The sequence below is a fragment of the Elephas maximus genome, chromosome 21 (assembly GCF_024166365.1).
Source record: "Elephas maximus indicus isolate mEleMax1 chromosome 21, mEleMax1 primary haplotype, whole genome shotgun sequence".
Taxonomy (NCBI): domain Eukaryota; kingdom Metazoa; phylum Chordata; class Mammalia; order Proboscidea; family Elephantidae; genus Elephas; species Elephas maximus.
In genome coordinates, this window is record NC_064839.1 from 61,327,771 (window position 1) to 61,344,609 (window position 16,839).

The window sequence follows — 16,839 nt, forward strand, 5'->3', positions numbered from 1 at the left end:
TACTGAAACTGAACAAAAATGAAAGTACACATACCAGAACTTGAGGAATAATTTCTAAAGAAACCCCTTAGGACTTAAATTATAAATGAAGAGAAGTTGAAATTTTTTTTAAATAATAACCCAATCTGTGAGAAAAAGTACAGTAGAATAAGCCCATGGATATAAAAGTAAGGGAATAATAAAGACATAAAAAGAAATCCATAAAGAGAACTGTAACAATACCATAGAGAGGATCAAGAAAGCTCAAAGCTGGCTCTTTCACAAACCTATAACAAGACTGATGAATAAACAAATAAAAAGACTCCCAAAGTAAACAACAGGAATGAAAAAGGCTACCAAACTATAAGAAATTCAAGAGATAATGAAAGCCATATTATGAATACTTTTATGCCAATACATTTAAAATATTAAATGAAATGGAAAAAAATATTTAAAAAGTGTAACTTAACACAAGAATAAATAGAATACCTGAATTGCTCTATACTCATTAGAGTAATTCCTCAATCGAAACCAAAGACCCAGATGATTTTTCTTGGCATATACTACCAAAACACTCGAGAGTCAAAAATATTCCAAAAACGTAGAAAAAGTGGCAATTCTCCTCAATCCATTTTTTTTTTAAGTCTGGCATAAGCTTGATGCGGAAACCCTGGTGGTGTATTTGTTAAGTGCTAGGGCTGCTAGGGCTGCTAACCAAAAGGTCAGCAGTTTGAACCCGCTAGGCCCTACTTGGAAACTCTACGGGGCAGTTCTGCTCTGTCCTATAGGGTCGCTATGAGTCGGAATCGACTCGACGGCAGTGCATTGTGGGTTGGTTGTTTTTGTTGTTATAAGCTTGATATAAAAACAAGCAAGACCTTTAAGATAAAGGAGAAAAAGGAGTCCTTCTTACTCATGAAACACAAATGCAAAAACCTACACAAACTGTCACCAAACCAAGCCCAGATAGGCAAATCTGGAACTTTCTCAGGAACGCAGGTAATTTCACATTAGAAAATTGGCAAGTGTAATTAGCCACATTGATATATTAAATGTCAGCTGGTGAGAAAATATGTTCGTTAAATCAAAGACCATCTCTGATAAAAATATTTTTGGAGAACTCAGACTAGAAGGCATTTTCTAAGCCTTACAAAGGCTAAGAAAAATCTATAGCAACCATTATAAACCAAACTCGCCACTGTGGATTCGGTTCCAACTCATAGCTGTAAATCTTAATGGAAGCAGACTGCCCACCTTTTAGTTGTTAGCCGAAAGCTTTAACCACTGTACAACCAGGGTTCCTTGCAACCATTATATTTAATGTAAGTCATTATCATAATTCCCTTTAAGATCAGAAACAGGATAAGAATGTCTACCATCCCCGCTTTCACACTGAAATGGATACTCGCCAAATAAAACAGAAAAAGAAGAAAAAATTATAAAAATAGAAAAGGAAAAATCAACATTATTATTAGCACATAATATCGATCAATAGAAAAATAATTAAAATTATTAACAAAGTTTAGCAAGCTTTCTGAGGTCAAATTTAATTTAAAAAGTCAACTGTATTTCTATACACCAACAAGTATTTAGAAAATATAAGCTAGAAAAAGATTTGAATATTAAAAATACATAGTATTTAAGAATAATTCTAAAAAATGTTATGAAGAAAATTATAAAACTTATTGAAAGTCTTTAACAAAACATCTAAATGGTTGGAAATATTTACCGTGAATGTTATTAGGATTACTCAATATTACAGATTTCTTAATTCTCCCTAAATTGGTTTATAGATCCAGTGGGATTATAATCAGACATCTGGTAAATTATCCCTGAAAATTAACTCTATAATTTTATCAAAGAGTAAAAACTCAAAACAAAAAAATTTCTGAATATGAAGAAAAAGGTACTCTCTCATGTATCAAAACACAATATGCATACTATAAAGCTAAGATTAATTGTTATTTGGTGGTATTGGCACAGAGATGGAGAAGGAGACAAATAAAATAATACAGAGGGACAAGAAGTAAGTCCAATCACATATTTGGATTTAAGAAAAATTCATTGCAGGTCACTGGGGAAAGGAAAGTAATAATTGGTTTGGGAAAACTGGTTATCCTAATGGGGAAGAAGAGATCACTGCATTTCACCATACACAAAAACCAATCTCAGGTGGATTAAACACTTAAATTAAAAAGATGAATCTATGAAATTTTTAGAAATATTACAGGAGAATATCTTTATAACCTCACAATAAAGAAGGTGTTCTTATCACAGACACAAACACAAACCTGTTCAGAAAAAGACATCAAAGTTAAGAAAAAGGCAACTGACAAATGGAGAGAAGATAGTTTTAACACATATAACTGGTGCTTCATTAATATCCGGATTACAAGAAGAAATCCAGATTACTTTTTAAAAGGAAAAAGACAACACAATAAAATTTGGCAAAGATCACATTAGGAGAATAAGGAAATAGAACATTTGAGCAAAACAGAAACAAAACAGCTCACATGAGTGATACTCTTAAGGTAAGGGGTTTACGCTCACTCTTTTTAAATGTCACCCAGTGTTAGCCAACACCAGTTCTCTTTTGTGTGTGTATCCTGTTCAGACAACTTTAAAAGAGTTACAGAAAAACTGGGCGCAGTTTCTGGAATAATCAATCAATGTGGTTGAAATAGAAAAAAAATAAATCTTAGGAAGAAAGGCTTTTAAAAAACCTGGGACGTTTTGACTGTAGAAAGTGGAGGTCATAATTTCCCAGGTTAAACTGTGAAAGGCAGAGCTGAACTAGAACTCAGTCTGCTTGACTTTCCTGTGGGTTCCTGACTTCTTCCTCTGGGAGTGACAACTTTCACACTGAAGCTTTGTGTTGCTGGAGCCTCTTTTCACCTTCCCTTTCTCAATCCTGTGAGAAAAGTGAGGTTTATTATTTTTAAGAGATCTTTTCACATCACTAGACTTCGGGCATGAAAACCAAGGAGCTTTGAGATTTTCTTGCTTCTCTATCTTTCTTTCTGCTTGAAGGAGAATGAAAAAAGAAAATAAAGTTATAGGGAAATAATAGTCAGGATTCTATGTTTAAACTCCTCAATGAAAGAAAAAGTGGAAAGTATTCTTTTAGATTACCACCCTATGTCCTAGATGGGACACCTCCAATATGGAATGCTACCGTATTTTTGAGATTTTACAATGCTGGTTGCATATATATTTTAACTGTTTAATAGACATAAACCAGAAAATGGAACAAAAGGATGCCCTTTGAACCACATCTTCTCCAATTATTTGCTGAGCATACAGATTGAATAGGTATGGTGAAAGGATACTATCCTGAATCACATTTTCCTGATTTTAAACCACATAGTATTTGCTTGTTCTGTTTGAATGACCGCCTCTTGGTCTATGTACAGGTTCCACATGAGCACGATTAAGTGTTCTGGAATTCCCATTTTTTGCAACTTTATCCATAATTTGTTAGATCCACACAGTCAAATATCTTTGCATAGTCAATAAAACAAAGGTAAACATCTTCAGCTTCAACTTGAATATGCATATGAGCAATTGATCGCCTGTTAAACAGTTGGTCCTAGCCTTGTTCTGATTGATGATATCGAGCTTTTCCATGTCTCTTTCCACAGATGTAGTTGATTTGATTCTTGTACTTCCCTTCCAGTGATGTCCACTTGTATAATCTCCATTTTTGTTGTTGGAAAAAGGTGTTTGCTACGAATAAGTCATTTGTTTTGCAAAATTCTATCATGCGCTTTCCAGAGTGGCTTGTATCACCAAGGTCATATTTTGCAACTATGGATCCTTTTTCTTTGTTTCCAACTTTCACATTCCAATCACCAGTAATTATCAATGCATCTTGATTGCTTGGTTGACCACCACCCTTCCGTCTGTGGTACTATGGTGGATTGCCTATTGCTCTGGTGTTGGAAAGCCATACCACCGGTATGTCAAATACCAGCAGGATCACTAATGGTGGACAGATTTCAATAGAGCTGCCAGACTAAAACAGACTAGGAAGAAACACTTGGCGGTCTACTTCCAAAACAACTGGCTCGTGGAAACCTTATGAATAGCAATGGAACATTGTCTGATAAAATTCCAGAAGATGAGCCCCTCAGATTGGAAGACACTTGAAATACGACTGGGAAAGAGGCTGCCTCCTCAAAGTAGAGTTGACCTTAATGACGTGGATGGAGTCAAGCTTTTGAGACCTTCAGTACTGACTTGGCATGACTCAAAATGAGAAGAAACAGCTGCAAACACCCATTAATAGTCAGAATGTAGAATGCACAAAGTATGAATCTAGGAAAATTGTAAGTCATTAAAAATGAAATGGAGCCCATAGTGATCGGTATCCTAGGCATTAGTGAGCTGAAATGGACTGGTATTGGCCATTTGAATCAGACAATCGTATAATCTACTGTGCCAGGAATGACAAATTGAAGAAGAATGATATAGCTTTCATCCTTAAAAAGAGTATTTCAAGATCTATCCTGAAGCACAACACTGTCAATAACAGGATAATGTCCATATACCTACATGGAAGACTGGTTAATATGACTGTTAATCAAGTTTACACACCAACCACTTATGCCAATGATGAAGAAACTGAAGATTTTTACCAACTTCTGCAATCTGGAGTTGATCAAACATGCCATCAAGATGTATTACTTATAAAAGGCCTTAAAAACCTTTTTATCTTTTAAAAGTCAGCTACTGTGAAAAAGTGTCCTGGCCATGTAATGGCATTCTCCTCTATCAAGATAGAAAGGATATAAATCCGTAATTTAGAAAGTTTCTGACTTTTGTCAAATAGCCCCTTTAAAATATGTATCTAATATGCAAAATTTGATTATCTCAGTTGCCAAAGGTGGAACTGACAAAGGAAAAAATCAAAATTAATGATTTGGAGAACTGTAGCTATCCTATGGTAATCATTTTCTCTGCATGTGAGTTTAAATTATTTCTAATATGTTATGAATGAAACGTGTTACAAAGGACACTTCACCAGCACTCACCACGGTAGAGTACAATAAAGACAAACTATAAACACATTTTTCCTTATTAGAAGTAGCAAGTATTGCCTAGATTGCTTCTTTTAGAAATAGCTTTATTGGGTATCCTCTTTAGATGTTGAGAGTAAGCAAATTAAAAGTACTGTTTTGATATCCAGACCATTTGTCTGTTGCCTCATTCTCCATCTTCTCATCATATGTCAGCCAAGTTACTCCCTAGACGTTTACTGTGAAAAATATCCCCCCAGGGTAGGGTTCCCACTGAGTGTCACAGGTTTTAAACATGCATCTGACGTCTTTAGAAATGCTTTCTGTTCTGTCAAGCCTTTGAGTTGGTTTCATGAGAATTTTTGTTTAAATGTTCACTTTTGTGTTTGATTTTTAATTTGTCTTTCATTAGGTATTCACAATATAGTGTTCATTAGACCAAGAATGAAAATAATGCTATTTCTGGTCTGATTAGTTATGTTTTGTTTTTCACGTAGTATGCTCAGTGTTGTTTAAAGGGTATAAATCAAATGGCATGCTCCAAAGTCTTCCTTTTAATATATATGTATTTTTTTCTCTCTCTCACCTCTTTAAATGTTAAGGCTTCCTTCCAAGCATGATATGAGTGGGCTGAAAATTGGACTATTAATAACATCCAGTAGTAAGAAAGTAATGCCATCATTGTTATAGCTTTGTCCTCAGGTCCCTTGCCTTTTATAAGTAGTTTCATTGCAAAATTTAAAATATGTACTTGTGTATATTATATGTAGGTAAATATATGTGTTTGAGAAAGAAAGTAGGGAAGAAAAATGCTTGTAGCATTTTAGTACCCATGCTCTTAATGAAATCAGGACAATTTAGAACCTTATAAATCTGAGGAAAAAATATGGGAAGAAAAAAATCTATTGTATACCTGTTGATAGGAGGATTATTTAGATCAGAGCATCTGTCTTGACTTTTTCTATCCTCCGTCTCTAAAGGATTTATTCAGTTGACTTTATTCTTAGCAAAACTTATACCTGCTTAAAGTATAGCAGAAGGAAGAAACTTGGATTACTGATTACACACTACCAGGCAAACCTAAATCTAACAGAAGGAATTGTTTCTGCTGGTTTTGTTTCTTCCAAGTAGGCTTGTGGGGGCAGGTCAAATAGAAATGAAATATTTATTGTTGACAAAAATAAAACATTTATCTGAAAAATAAAGGTAAATGGAAGACTAAAAGAGGCATTATATTTCAAGTAACTGCATTATCAGACCAAGTTACATTGCCCCATGCTGTGATCAGCAAAAAGATAAGGTCTTCACCATCTGTTCTCTGGAGGTCCTGAGTTTAAATCTCAATGGGAGACTACTGCAGGATGCCCAGGGAAAGGAAAAGGTAATTTGTAAATTTTGCTTTCTTTGTACCAGAGTTTATAATTTTTGCATACATTAGAGAAGGAATAGACTTCCTTTCATCCAGACACTAATATTAAACAGGCTAGCATTTAACCAATCAAAAATTTAACTCCATCCTAATTTACCTTATTTGTTTCAATTTTAGCTTACAATATCAGAGACATATCGAATATACACAAAGTATATTCTGTCATCAGTATATTCCGGTATCAACTGTCATCATACTTGGTTTAGCTTGTTAAATCATAAATGCTGTTAGATTCCTACTGTGTTATTTAAATTGAAGTTGGATGATCAAATGTTAAAGTACTGAAAAACTACATGAAATTCAATCCTAATGTTTGGTTATGGGGTAAGTTCACATTCAGATTGAAGTTATTTTAGAATTAAAACAAAACAAAAACATTTTCAGATGTGATTTGCAATAACATAGGAGATGTTGGCACCTGGTGTTATCTACGCTGGTCTATATACAACAGAAGGTGAGGCAGTTGTAGTGGTTGTCACAGATACTCAAGAGGAGAGAGGTCATGCATCTCTAGTGTACATATAGTGTTCTTTGAATAGTGTCTATTCTAACTTCCTGGGATACCTCCTGGTCTTCTAGGGAGACAACGTTTATGTCTCAACAAATATTCCATACTGAAAGCATTTGCAGAAAGTATAAATAACATTTTCTCTCAAAACAATCAATGTCCTTAAAATACAAAAGCCTATTTTTCCATTTGTTCTTACACTGCTTGCATCCACCCACATATGTCTCTTTCATACCTTCCTGCTACAAGTAGTCATTTAATAACACAAAATGATTGAGTCCAGAGAAACATGTTGGATCTTTTAGGGAAATTATTTATCGTCTATGCAATCTAGCACATAATTCAATCCCTTACGTAAGGACCCTAAAGGAAATGTCTGATCTTTCTTTGTCTTGGACACCGCAGCACAAATCACAACACAAATCACCTGTATAGTGCTTATATATGCTACTCCCAAGTGCAGACAATCAACACTCTTTGCAATGTGGCTGCACCCTATCTCTTCTAGGCTTATTTCTGATTAGTTTCATAGACCACCCTTCTGCCAATCACTCATCTTTGTTGTAACAAACCTTGTCCTTTCCTGCCTTTGTGTTTTTGGACAAATTTGTTCTTCTTAGACCATTTTTGGTCCTTTCTAACAATTATGTTAACTGAAATGACAACAATTTGGGGGGGTAAGCCAAATACCACTTCATTCATGAAAACACCCCAGATTCCACCAGGGGTAAATCATTTCTCCCTTCTCAATATTTTGTAAATCTCAGCAATTGTCTTATCACAAGGACATTATAGTAAACTACATGTAACCAATTACATTAAGGCAAGAGTTATGTGGTTCATTTTAACCAACTGTTTTCCCCGTATTACCTTGCATATTCCCATATAAACAGAAAGTATTCAATAATTATTGAAATGAATTTCCTTATGAAAATCTGTGTGCTAAAGTATATAGAACAATCCTGGTGTCTTGGTTTTCACTTACGCATTCATGCAACACATATTTATCCACTGTCTGCTCTCCACTTTGAGAAACACGAGATACAGGCACAACCACTCTCTGGCTTTGCGGTTTTTATGAAACTCTGAATTCCTCATACGCAACATGAAAGGTTTAAATTACATAACCTCAAAACCTTCTTCCAATTTTGAAACTGTGAAATCTTATAAGTGGAACATATCACAGATATGTATTGATTTATTATGCATTATATATGTATATGAAGAGCCAGGCTGCTAACCAAAAGGTACGCAGTTTGAATCTACCAGCAGCTCCTTGGAAACCCTATGGGGCAGTTCTGTTCTGTCCTATAAGGTCGATATTAGTTGGAATCAACTTGATGGTAACGGGCATATTATAGCCAAATGACAATTATAAAAATGTGGGGTTTTTGGAAGAAAACTAATTGCCACTCATAAATTAGGTGTGGTACTCAAACAAGTTATCAGACATTTTCTCTGTCTTGAGAATTTTGGGTGGAAATTCCTCCCTTTTTAAAAAAAGCAATAATTGGGATGATGTTAGAATATAGGGAAATTTTCATACTTACATGTACTTTTGCCAGATGTCTGTAATATTTCTACCTATCAATTCACCGTTATGTTAAAACTTCCATTTTTTCTAATATGCACCAACTGAACTGGGAACGCTTCCAATAGAAAATAGGGTAATATTCTTGGTATAAAGAGGACTGTTTATTTCTTACGTCACTTATTTTAAGTAGAAATTATATACGTCACCAAGTCTTCAATCTGAGGAAAATTTGGCAATTTTCATGAGGCTCTCTTTTAAAGAAGGTAGTGTCTACCCTGAACATAGTTAGAAATACCCCAGGGCGTCTGTGAGATTTTCTTTAGCCACTTAATCCAGTTGTATAATACAGCGACAGTTAATCCATTTAAATCTTTTAAAGCACCTTAAAATGGAAAGACACAGGGTATTTTAAGCTCTGTATTAATGCTGATTATCCCTGTTGTTCAAAAACTTTTAGATGACTTCAATATATTAAAAATGAACAAAAATATTCCTTTGCAGACTGTTTTCCTTGATCCAGCCCAGCTAAGAAACTAAGATCTAGAAATATGATATCCTGATTATTTGATCTTGTATTGGTGGATGTCTTTGGGGAGAGCTAAGTTTTCTTTTGCTTGGATAATCCGGACACTAAAACATACCCTCAGCAAAAGAAAGGTAAAGTAGAAAATTGGAAGGGGTGAAGTGGAAGAATTACTTGAAATCAAAATAGGATCAAGATAATAATTACATTGTTGTTATATTAAAATAACTCTTATCCTATTGTGAGAAATTATCAGACTGAGTGTAGGAGGTAGATCTATGTTTATACAGATGTGAAACTGCTGTCTAGGCTCATTATCCCATCATGATTCAGTTAAATAATACTCTCAAAGGAGGGTGATCTGTTATATTAGTGAACAGGTGGCAGCTTCATCTATTCTGAGACCAATTATGTAAAACAGCATCAGAATAGCCAGGGTGCCAGTGCTGGCAGAAAGACAGAGAGAGAGAGAGAGAGAGCAAACAAACAAATCTGTCACGTTACAAAAGCAATAGTGATTCAATTCTTGAATAAGGAAGATTCTTTTAAAAAGTATCTGGTGAACTAATTCCCTGCATACATGTCTATCATGAGAAATAGATCTTAGTAATCCCTAGTAGTGAGTCTGTTAGTACAGACATCAGGAATGAACCTCATCTCCATTCTATTTCAATAATATTTGGCTCTAGGATATGCTGCTAGAACTCATTTCAAGCAGCGGTGACCTTAACTGAGTAGATGTTAAAATCTGAAAAACACTGAAAGATCTACTTGCAACCACGTGAGTCCAAGCTGCATTGTACCATTTCTCCTGTGGGTTAAAGCTTTTTCTGCTAAAGACATCCTTTACATGCAAATATAATTGTGGTGGTAGCAACGAATTTTGAGTACACCATGGACTGCCAGAAAAAATGACAAATCTGTCTTGCAGGAAGTATAGCTGGAATGCTCCTTAGAAGCAAGGATGGTGATACCTTGTCTTACTTACTTTGGATACCTTTTCAGGAGATCAGTCACTTGAGAAGGATATCGTCTTAGTTGTTCATTAAGTGTTGCCCATTTGGTTCTGACTTAGAGCTCTCCTATGGACAACAGAACTAAACATTGCCCAATCCTGCACCATCCTCACAATCGTTGCTATGTTTGAGCCCACAGTTGTAGCCACTATGTCAATCCATCTCATTGAGGGTCTTCCTCTTTTTTGTTGACCCTCTCCTTTGCCAAGCATGATGTCCTTCTCCGTGGACTGGTCCTTTCTGATAGCATGTCCAAAGTATATGAGAAGAAGTTTTGCCATCCTTGCTTCTAAAGAACATTCTGGCTGCACGTCTTCTAAGACAGATTTATTCTTTCTTCTGGCAGTCTGTGGTATATTCAATATTCTCCACCAACACCATAATTCAAAGGCATCAATTCTTCTTCGGTCGTCCTTAATCATTTTCCAGCTTTCGTGTGCATATGAGACGATTGATAATGTACCATAGCTTGGATCGGGTGTACCTTAGTCCTCAAAGTGGCATGTTTGCTTTTTACACTTTAAAGAGGTCTTTTGCAACAGATTCACCCAATGCAATATGTTGTTTAATTTCTTGACTGCTGCTTCCATGGACATTGTTTGTGGATCCAAGTAAAATGAAATCCTTGACAACTTAAGTATTTTCTCTGTTTATCGTGATATTACTTATTGGTCCAGTTGTGAGGATTTTTGTTTTCTTTATGTTGAGGGGGAACCCTGGTGGCATAGTGGTTAAGTGCTACGGCTGCTAACCAAAGGGTCAGCAGTGTGAATCCACCAGGCTCTCCTTGGAAACTATGGGGCAGTTCTACTCTGTCCTATAGGGTCGCTATGAGTCGGAATCGACTCGACGGCACTAGGTTTGGTTTTTTTGGTTTTAGATTATGTTGAGGTGTAATCTGTACTGAAGGCTGTAATCTTTGGTCTTCATCAGTAAGTACTTCAAGGCCTCTTCGATTTCAGCAAGTGGAGAAGAGCATCATGCTTAGTAAAGTAGAGGGTCAGCAAAAAAGAGGGAGACCCTCAATTAGACAAATTGACATGGTGGCTGGCTGCTACAATGGGCTCAAACATAACAATGATTGATTGTGAAGATGGCACAGGATCAGGCAACATTTTGTTCTGTTAAACATAGGGTCACTATGAGCCAGAGCCGACCTGATGGTGCCTAACAACAACATTTATCTCCTGGGAAAGCAGAAAGAAGGTTCCCAGAGAAATGGAGTCAAGTTTAGTTCATTTTGAAGAGGGGTGAAATGATCAGGAAAGGTGCTGAGGAAGAATGGATGGAGATTGGAATTTTCTAGGAACCTAGGACAGCATAGGAAATGGGACTCTGAAAGAATGAGGCTGCCAGTAGGAAGAGGCTAGACAGCTCACTTCCAAAGACTGAAGTAAACTAACTTTTCCAGAGTCACCAATCACTGGATTTACCAACAATTTCCTTAAAAAAAATGCTTTTTCCCATTCCTCCTGGCAAAGGCCCTTTATAAGAAAGTTTGTATGTTTTGGTAGGGGATTAATTTATTTATAGACTAATGAAAATTCCCACAAGCCCGAAGATGAGTTACAGGAAAACAATTATTCTTTACACCTTGAAATGGCTTCAATCAAAGGTAGGAAAAAAAAAAAACAAAAAACCCTAAATCCATTGTCCTCAAGTCTATTCCAACTCATAGAGACCCTGTAGGCAGAGGAGAACTGCCCCACATGGTTTCCAAGGCTATAATCTTTATGGAAGCAGACTGCCACATCTTTCTCCCATGGAGCAGCTGGTGGGTTTGAACCTTCAACCTTTCAGTTGCAGCCAAGCGTTTAACCACTGCACCACCAGTGCTGCTCAGAAATGACCTAGATGACAATAAACAAGTCAGAACTGAAAAGGCATTTAGATAAATAGCTTTTGAGCTTTGAGTTTATGTTTTGTTTTCTATACGGCATAGGTTGACTTCAAAACATTTACACTAATCAAAAACACTGTATTTGTTGAGAGATGAGAAAATAATAAAGTTCCTCCACTTTTTTTTTGTTTGTTTTAAAGCATGCTTTTCAGTATTATTTGGAATCCAAACTCTCTGATAAATATATTGAATCAGTTGAATCAGCATCATTTGATTTGGGTCATTTGATTTGGGTCACACACAACCAAGTGTGTGTGATATTTAAAATTTATCAGACTCATTCGGATTGGGTTCATCCTGGATTTACTGTGCCGCTAAACGTGACAATGAGCTTCTTAGGTCCGAGGAAAAGTTGAGTTACTAATGGAGACTTCTTGTGAAATGAGAGATGTGATTTTGATGACAAGAAGCTTCTTCTGGCTTTTGGGAAAGTGATTCAGCTAAGTCTAGAGATGAACATCCAGTGGCACCTACCTAAACACACAATTAGTCTGCATGCGAGACCTTCAGGGCAATCTGCATGGACTGAATGTTTTTGTGTTACAGTTGATGTTGACTAGCTCGTCAATGTTTTACGTGGATTTAGGCTTAGGCCAGTAAGTCACGAGTTAAAGCTCCTTTACTACATAGACGGTTACACACAATTTAGATTATAGTTTATACTCAAGTTTAATTGGCATGTGACTGAATGAATCAAAATCTCAATTTGTATTTGGTTTACACTTAGATAATTTTTTTGTAATTCCATTGCCTTAAATTAGTATTTGCTTTTGCAAGGTGCTTACAAGAAATCCCCTGGTTTCTCTGTTTCTACCTAATTTGGGATAAATCACCAACATCTATTGGTGACAGAGCAGAAGAAAGCTACAGAAATGAGGATGTCTATGTGAATAGAATGTTTCTCAATTTTTAGAAATCAGATTACATATTATTAAAATAGAAAAAAAAATAGTCCTTTTAATTTGTCTGCAAAGTTAATAGAGAAGGAAAGTAACTGCAGACTTTGGGGATTTTTAACACCTCTTAATTTTTTTAATTTAGTATTAATTGTATTACTTGTGAATTTGTTTAATAAGCTGCTTAACTTTACAGATAGATTTAAATAAAATAAAGCTACTCTTATCCCTCTGGGATCACTTCATTATTCCCTCATTTTTATTTAACCTGTTGACATTGAGTCGAATCCTTTACTTTGGGTTTACCCCACCATCAGTGCTTCAGACAAGTTGCCTCTCTCTCTTTTTTAAGCATCTTTATCAGTCTATTAAGTTCCATTTCAAATAATTTAAGGGGTCAATCTCCAGTTTACTTTTTTTTTTAAAAAATGTATAGACCACTCACTTCAATTCTGCCCACAGCAGAAACCTATTCTAAATACAAAAAAAATCGCAATAAATATCTGTTAGAAATAGTCTGCGTGTGTAACACCAAAGCAGGAGACATGTTCCTGTGGAATAATTTATTTTTAAGTAAAATGATTTTAAGTCTTAAAAGGTTCTTCAAAATACTTTTTAAATTTCTCTAAGCTGCTAAATTTTCTTTCATAGATTCCTTATGCATGGGACTGGGCAGGATGGGTGTGGAAAACATTTAGGCACAGCTATTTCTTTCCTGAACCTGTTTGTCTGATTGACTGAACTGTCTTAATATGTCGTGAAGTGTATGCAAGACCCCCTATACAGTTCAGCTCAGGCTTTCTAGTCAGATTCTGTGGTGGGCATAAATATTTAGTCTTAATATACTTTTTTTTTTTATAAACACAGGAAATGGTAATAAGCATGTTAATAAATGAAGTAATTTACTATGCCTTTCACACATTTTCAGGATTGGATGAGGTGATTTTTTTAAAAATATGTTAATGTCTGCTATATTATCAAGTAAATTATAGACATACACAGGTGACCTTTTCCTATCATTCCCTAAATAAAAAAGATTTCATTTCTAATATCACAGTTATTTTTTCCTAAAAGAATTAACTGCATGGAAAGCCTGTGAGAACCTTTCTTATTTATTACACTATGAATGGAATACAAACAGGCTTAAATGACAGCATTTTTATATCAGGAAGAAAGTGCAGTTTCCACAAAGGAAAACAACAATTTGAGGAATCCCGGTTACGCAAGAACACAGAATCCGATCAGCCATGAGCTAAACATATCAATATGTGTACAACTCCAGTAACTAGATCTATCAAAAACAAAACAAAACATGGAGTATTTGTAATAACATTCTAGGTGGCATCCAGGTAACTGTCAGCACGCCATGACTTCGAAAAACACAGACTATAGTTTACTTCCCTATTCAGGCACATCGGTAAGCTGCCTTCCAAGCATAACAACTTAGCTGAGCTTCATTATCTATTCATTTCTCTTACTTATGTATATCTGCAGATATGAGAGAACACAGATTCCCAAAGTCTGAAGTCCCCAGATTTATTTTTGATCTCCTCTCCAACCTTTCCATTGTTCTTTTTGACAGCAGCAAAAACAAATAGTATCGTGATGAGTGTGTGTGTACATACACACAGGGTTCTACGATGTTTTTGCTCAGAAAGATTCTTTTACATACATATTTCTTGCCCATTTTCTTAAGTAGACATTTAAAAGTCTCATGAAAGACAAAGTCTGATTTAACAAATTATTATTTACTGCACACTAGAGATCCATCTCATAATGAAACTCACTTTCAGTTTACTTAAAGGAGACAATCGTTCTACTCACTCTAGCGAAGACATAGTGCCATGGAAGGCAGCCAGCTGATTCTGCCAGAGAATTAGCTCTCCACTGTCACTGGAAATTTCTCACATAGAGATACTAGTATTCTTGGTGAGGGCAATGATGACCTGGCTTTAAAAAAATGCTTATCTGTGATTAGTCAGATTTGTAGTATATCAAACTGTTTACAAATTGCTCTACTAATATGTCTTCCATGAGTTTAATTGGGAAGGAAGTTACACAGGCTAGAAGAGGTTTCCAGGATTTCCCTGTACCCCTTTGTTCAGAGGTTTTCTCCGTATTTATTTTTCTTTAGTTTCTCTGACATCTGCTTAGATTACTTTTTCAATCTCTTTTTAAGTCTTTGGGTTAAAAGTATTAGGTGGTTCTGTTTGTTTCTAATCTTCATTCTTATTTTCTTCTTTATGTCTGTCAAATTAAAACAAAATTATACATCACTGTAGTTTATGAGATCTTTTTATATTTCCTCATTTCAGCCGAGGATACATCCTCATAATATTTCTTAATTTTCTACTCTCCAAAAAAAAAAAAAAAAAATTTATTTTTTTTTCCTAGTATCATGTGACTAAACTTTGGCTTAAATTGTTCACGAAATAATCACTCTTCCTTTATTAGTATCAAATCACTAACCATAGTAGCTAATATTTCTGCAATACTTAATATAAAAATAAATGCTCTGCGTTATTTCAATCTGTATAACACACACCTTTCTCATGTCGGTATCATTTTAAAGTTGAGAAACCAAGGCACATTTTCAGTTGCTCTCTAGTTCACCTATTCACTGACGACTTATGCCAAAATTCTCTTTTTGAACAATGATTCTTAACCTCTGCAGCTGTCTGGAGCTCCTTTTCCTTTGCTGGTTCCTCATTATCTTTTTCCTGCACTGACTTTTTCCTGCCATGATTCTGTAGTTATGCTCAATTTCTTCCCAATCTCCTTTCTATTTAAATGTCGAATTCTTTTTCACCTCATAAATCCCTAGGCATTATTTAAAAGTCTGCCATAAATTTGGGGGCACACAGGGCCCTGTTTACAGGTGTTCTATTAGATGGCAAGATAACTGGGAGCTGGGAAATTAGTCATAATGAGTGTTTCTGTCAGCAGAGGGCAGGAAAGCATACTCCCTTAGTCATGTTGATTAGCGGTGATTATAACCACCCGAAGTTCTAGCTAGGACGCATGGCAAAAATAACAACTGTTAATATTTGATTCATCTTCTTGGCAAACCAGAGTTTTATTCCCTTGAAAATGTACGTTTTGTATGAGTCTCCCCTCTTACTTGGTAATGAGTGGGAGTCAAGTGGGGAAAAAGTTGATTTTGTTGTCTTTCCCTTCCTCCAAACCTGGTGTGAAATTCCACTTGGCATGCTTTCTAAAATTTGGCCTAAGCAGCACACACAATGATACACAGTGTATACAGGAAGCAAAATTCAACAGAGTACCTTTGGCTACCACCCATGCTTATACACAAGAGGAAATGGGCCATTATCCCACTCTCTACTTGCTGAACTTTGGCTACCATTGCTGTGAGGACAATATTTATCCTCATCTCACTTCATTCAAACTACTGTATTGTTTTCAACGCACAGTATGAGGCAGCAGGAACAAAACCCAAGCAAAACAAAAACCTTACCTACCACAGCCAGGCAGCTAATAAGACTAAGAGAACATAGCTTTACTGACTTAGGTATACTTTGGTGATATTTTGGCAATGAGTTTTGGGCATAAGTTTTATCAAACCAACAATATTTACTCCCTTTAATGCATTTAAAATATCTTAGCTTGTTTGTTGTTTGTTTAATGCATTTAAAATACCTTACCTCATAGAAATTTAGAGGTGAAAAGGACACCAGGAGTTGCCTAATTCATGGGCAATTTATTAATTTTATGGATGTAGAAATTCAGAATCAAAAGGATTAAATGCACTGCCCAGTGTTCAATAGCTCATAAAGGGTAGAACCAAGACCTTGACAGGGGTCTCTGATGTCTGTGACTATCATCCCTCAGGGTATATTAATGCTTAAATATTGCTGTTCATCGTAGATGATCTGAAGACTGATAAACTATGGGTTTTATTGATTATGGTCAACTTTTGCTTATCCACATTTAAAATATCTGTTTTGTAAATTTTCCACCACAAAATCGTAATCTTGTGCTAGCATTCTCCATGATGGCGCACACTCATGCCAACTTC